The following is a 6,255-nucleotide window of genomic DNA, read 5'->3' as shown; positions in this document are numbered from 1 at the left end:
GTGCTTTGTATAGAGCTCTTCACACTGTGAGGCGATTCCCTCCTGCCCAGGGGTTTTAGGATCAGCCCTCAAAAAGACTGTAATTTGGAAGCAGTCCATTTTCTTCTAATAACAACTTAACTCATCTGCAAATGAAAGCTGAATTCATATCCACCTTTGCCAATGAGTCTTAGGGAACCCTCAAGGAGGATATGGGTGTTAAGTTGAGCGAGAGGCAGTAATGAAACATAGGTGGGAAACATGAAAGTCTGGGCTACCTCTTTTTGTACTTTACTGTGTCCTCTGGATCTTGCAGGGCTGGATCCCAAGAGTATCATTTCTTTTGTATAACATATTGCTGTATCTGTCCAATATAGTGAGTCCCTGAATGTGATAATATCCATTCCTGATGTCACGTGGTCAAGCACTTAACCTCAATTAGTGGACAATATGCTCTTCAAATAATTTCTTGATTTCTGTTTCTTATGGCATGGATTTGCATTACTTGGGAACTTGTTAAAAATATAAATAGTTGAGTTTTGACCACTTTTACTAAACAGAAACTCCGAGGGTAATGTTAATGAACCATTGACATAAAAGAATATTTTGGCATGCCAAAGATTACTGAAATCCTAAAAATTTCACCCACATGCAACCTCTAAATTTTTGAAGGTTTTATCTCTCATCTCCTTGTACAAGGGAATCTTTCCAAAGCAGCCAGAAGAGTTGTCTCCATCATCAGGTTTAACTGACACAGTAGACCTCAGCTCTAAACATTTCAGAATTCATCCTACTTTGTGTTTTTGTCTTTAACATTCACATTGTTTCAAATGTTTCAAATATTTCCAGTGAAAATATCATAATCATCTGATAGTGTCTCCTTTCTGCACTAGTTTTGCAGAAATAAGTCTTTGAATGTTATTTCCTCATCTCTTTAATGGCATTAAATATGAGTATGTACAAATTTTATATTATTCTTATTTAATTTAGTGTATATTTGTTTAATTTACTTTTTTTATTCTCTTTTTTTCATTTATTTCTATTAGTTGGAGGCTAATTACTTTACAATATTGTAGTGGTTTTTGCCATACATTGACATGAATCAGCCATGCATTTACATGTATTCCCCATCCTGATCCCCCCTCCCACCTCCTTCTCCACCCGATTCCTCTGGGTCTTCCCAGTGCACCAGGCCCGAGATCAGCAGACGAATGGATAAGGAAGCTGTGGTACATATACACCATGGAATATTACTCAGCTATTTTTCATTCTTTATGTTCATCAGAATTTTGATTTTTCAGGTTCATCTTGTATGGTATGTGGCAGTAATCAGAATCACCCTTTCTTTCTTTCTTATAACCATCTTGCATACTGAATTTAAATGCCTCGTAGCTCAGACAGTAAAGAATCTACCTGTGATTCAGGAGACCTGGGTCAGATCCTTAGGTTAGGAAGATCCCCTGGAGAAGGGAATGGTAACCCACTCCAGTATTGTTGCCTGGAAAATTCCATGGACAGAGGAGCCTGGATCCATGGGGTCACAAAGAATCAGACAGAATTGAATGACTAACACTTTCAGTTCTTTTCAACTAACCCACAAGGCCCCTGATACAAAACCAGTTCTTAAAGAGTCAGTTTGGAGCTCCTACCTTACAATGATACCAGGAATATTGTAAATTCAGATCTTAAGCAAGAGATGTGTTGTTTTAATTCTAGTCTTCTCCTGCACTGGCAGGTGGATTCTTTACTACTGCACCGCCTGGGAAGGCCATATCTCTTTATATAATTTTTCTTTCAGTGCTGCACATTTTGATGGAGGCTATAGTGTATCAGAGAAACACAAAATATCGATTTACAAAGTCACTTAACCAGAAATTCCATATTCTATTTTTCTCTTTTTGGGTGTCTAAAAGTAAATTCTGAAGCAAAGCAGAAAACATTTTCAAGGTGAAAAAAACCACATACTATATAATACTAGCTGATATACTTAGAATACTTTATCAATATGTAACATTAATAAGAGCTAGGCAATTCCCAATGATATAACTCTTGGAGTCTTTCCCTTCCTTTGAAATTACTATAAAGCCAGGGAAATTATTTTTAGCTATTTTACCATCCTGCACAATGGCCAGATAGTAGTTGGGAATTACATTAATATGTATTAGCTTTGAATGAAATTGTGTTTTCTTCAATGTTTCCTTATTATCTACCAGAACAAGTCCAAATATCTGCTTTTTCAATATTTTCCATGAGCTGTCGTCTCTTTCCTCCCCACACATATTTGAATTAATCAGTGACATTTCATCATTTAGTACTTTTCCTTTCTCCTGAAGACAAAGCATGCTTGTTGCTAAGATAGTGGCTTTGTTTATCTTGACTTGTCTTTCCTTAGCATCTATAACACCTTTGCTTTACTATCCACATTCTTCACATCCTTCAACAAATCAAATTCAATCTTCTACACAAAGTCTTCTGATTTTTCAGGAGTCCCGCAGTAGTTTGATTTATCCCATCTAGATTACACCTAATTTTAATCTAATGCAGTTTTATTTTCCATACTATAACCCTGTTTGTGTTGGCGTGCTGTTTGAATTTTAAGCTCCTTGAGAACAAAAATTGTGTCCTATATTTCTTTGAATACTTTACTGTGTAGGGCCAAATGCAGAACATACTGCTGACTGGATGATTTGATAAGGGGCCTAGGGCTCTAGCAATCACATGTGCATTACTCTTATATACCTGTGACCTTACGCTGCTCTGTCTGTTTTTATGTTCAGAAATATCCACTAGGGTAATTGGAAAGAACTAAATTTGCTTCTCTTTATTTGAGGCAATGGTTCATTCCCCCCACCCATACATTCTCACTTTAGCTTCATTCTAAGTTTAGAATGAACTTAGTTCTCATTCTAAGTTTCCAAACATCCCATGTATCAATTATCAATCCATAGTCAAATATTCATTGATCCCTTGGCCCAAAACCTAAACCAGATTACATATTTTGCATATCTTTCATGCAGGGAACACAGTAATAAAGTTAAAATGAAAAGCAAAGTTATAAGAATAACCCACCTAATGAAAATAGGATTTTCAGTGTTATAGCTGCAGATTTTCTATACAGTCCTGTTTTATAAAAAAAGGCACACACAGAAAATGGCATTCAATGGCAAATATCTTGGCAGATTCAAGAAAAATGGAAAGAAAACGATTTAGGTCAAAGTTCAATGTGTAGTCTACTCTTAAGCAAATCGATTGTTATATTTTCGTAACTTGGGTACTTCTAAAATTCAAAGAACTGCAAGGAAAAAGGAAGATCAATGAATTACAGACAATTTGTATAATGGTGTCATAGTTTTTGCAATGTAAGCAAGCAGGAACACAATGTGTTATCTTCCTCATTATGCCAGCTTAATGTATTAGCTTTTAGCATATGGCATGTGAGCCTCATGATAGGAGAATAAGCTTAGGTTTTTATTTCATCTGCCAATAGGTGCCAACATTCATTCAGTTCCCTCCAGGCATGGTAATTGTTCACATAACAGCAGGATGCACATCCAGACTCATAGCAATGGCTGAGAAATTGAGTTCATCTTACATTTTTCTCTCAAGCTTTTATTACACTATGTATTTCAGAGTAGTGACTTGATTTTTATGCAATTTAATCCTCTTGCTGTGAGTATCATCTTTGAGAACTTATGGTCTTTTAGTTCATTCTTCATTCAATAATGCATTTATGTGTTTTGTATACAGCATTATTTTGATACCAACTATTCTGTTGAATGCTTTAAAATGAATCAATTCACACAAACCAAGACAAATAAATCAGTCCTCAGAAATATGCCCTTTATTCTATTACACAAGTGAAGGGTAAGAAACACTGTATTGCAATGAAAAGTAGAACAATTGTTGACACTAAAATATGCATTGCTAATGTACCAACCCTCTTATTTTGGTACCGGCCACTTCTAACTAGCTCTTTTTTAGGACAGTGATTACTGTAAGTTCTGATAGGAATGTGGGCTACAAAAGGAATTACAGAGTGTCTCTGAGTACAGTCATTCCAGGTAAGGCATCATACAAGATAGTATTAATATATTAAGATACATAAAAGATCAGAGAGATAGAAAGGAAGAGGCTTTCTAGCAACAAGACCAATTCATGAACTCAATCATCGGGTTTTTACTCTTTGTTTTTTTATTTTTATTTTTTTTTTTTGTTCCTTCTGCCACTGTCTTTATTTTTTTTTTTCCATTTATTTTTATTAGTTGGAGGCTAATTACTTTACATCATTACAGTAGTTTTTGTCATACATTGAAATGAATTAGCCATGGATTTACATGTATTCCCCATCCCGGTCCCAGAGGGATCGGGTGGAGAGGGAGGTGGGAGGGGGTTTTTACTCTTTAAAAGAGAGTATCAGTTATATTATTATAACTAGGTTTGTATCAAATAAACCCCCCAGTGAATTCTTTGCATGACATAGTCAGATTTTGTTTGTTTGTTTGTTTCAATTAGCAAATGCCAAGTCTGACTCTCTTGGCAGAAGATGATACATTTTGGAAGAATGTTAAACAGGTATTAGAAATCACAGAAAGATTGGAGTACCAAGCTCAGAAGATAAGCCAAAGGTCAGGGGACAGTGGGCTGGGGCCCACATCCTAGGATGACTCTGAGCCCACATCACTGATGCATTTGTTATCACTGTCTCTATTTCTGCCCTAGTTAATGTTCTCATCACCACTGCCAGGCATCTGGGGCAGGAAAACAATTGCAATAGCTCTGTCCTCTAGGGGTCTCTTGTTAAAGATTCAATGTCTCAGTCAAGAAACCATGAGCCTCTAAACCTTGATAATTTGCTTACTCCTAACCATTGGGTTTCCCTGGTGGCTCAGAGATTAAAGCACCTGCCTGCAATGTGGGAGACTTGGGTTCGATCCCAGGGTTGGGAAGATTCCCTGGAGAAGGAAATGGCAACCCACTCCAGTACTCTTGCATGGAGAATCCCATGGATAGAGGAGCCTGGTAGGCTACAGTCCAAGGGGTCGCAAAGAGTGGGACATGACTGAGTGACTTCACTTTCACTTTCACTTAACCACTGAAGGCTGTTGAGAATGGTATCTTGTTCCTTCAGAATATGCCTCGTTTAAGAAGTACAAACCCCTCATATAGTATTAAGATAACTGCAAATGTACAAATTTCCAACATCTGCTGGATCATAGAAAAAGCACAAGAGTTCCAGGAAAGCATCTACTTATGCTTTATTGACCATGCCAAAGCCTTTGACTGTATGGATCACAACAAACTGTTGAAAATTTTTAAAGAGATGGGAATACCAGACCACCTGACCTGCCCCCTGAGATCTGTATGCAATTCAGTTTAGAACTGGACATGGAACAACAAACTGATTCCAAATTGGGAAAGGAGTACATCAAGGCTGTATATTGTCACCCTTCTTATTTAACTTCTATGTAGAGTACATCATGAGAAATGCCAGGCTGGATGAAGCACAAGCTGGTATTAAATTTGCCAGGAGACATATCAATAACCTCATATATGCAGATGACATCACCCTATGGCAGAAAGTGAAGGAAAAATAAAGAGCCCCTTGATGACAGTGAAAGAGCAGAGTGAAAAATTTGACTTAAAACTCAACATTCAGAAAACTAAGACCATAGCATCCAGTCCCATCACTTCGTGGCAAATAGATGGGGAAATAATGGCAACAGTGAGAGACTTTATTTTGGGGGGACTCCAAAATCACTGCAGATGGTGACTACAGCCATGAAATTAAAAGAAGCTTACTCCTTGGAAGAAAAGTTATGATCAACCTAGACAGCATATTAAAAAGCAGAGACATTACTTTGCCAACAAAGGTCCATCTAGTCAAAGCTATGGTTTTTCCAGGAGTCATGTATGGATGTGAGAGTTGGGCTATAAAGAAAACTGAGTGCCAAAGAACTGATGCTTTTGAACTGTTTGGTGTTGGAGAAGACTCTTGAGAGTCCCTTGGACTGCAAGGAGATCCAACCAGTCCATCCTAAAGGAAATCAGTCCTGAATATTCATTGGAAGGACTGATGCAGAAGCTGAAACTCCAATACTTGGCCATCTGATGCGAAGAACTGACTCCTTGGAAAAGACCCTGATGCTGGGAAAGATTGCAGGATGGAGGAGAAGGAGATAACAAAGGATGAGCTGGATGGATGGCATCACCGACTCAATGAATGTGAGTTTGAGTAAGCTCCAGGAGTAGGTTATGGACGGGGAAGCCTGGTATGCC

This window comes from Odocoileus virginianus, chromosome 8 (assembly GCF_023699985.2).
Source record: "Odocoileus virginianus isolate 20LAN1187 ecotype Illinois chromosome 8, Ovbor_1.2, whole genome shotgun sequence".
Taxonomy (NCBI): domain Eukaryota; kingdom Metazoa; phylum Chordata; class Mammalia; order Artiodactyla; family Cervidae; genus Odocoileus; species Odocoileus virginianus.
This window is presented reverse-complemented; position numbering follows the sequence as displayed.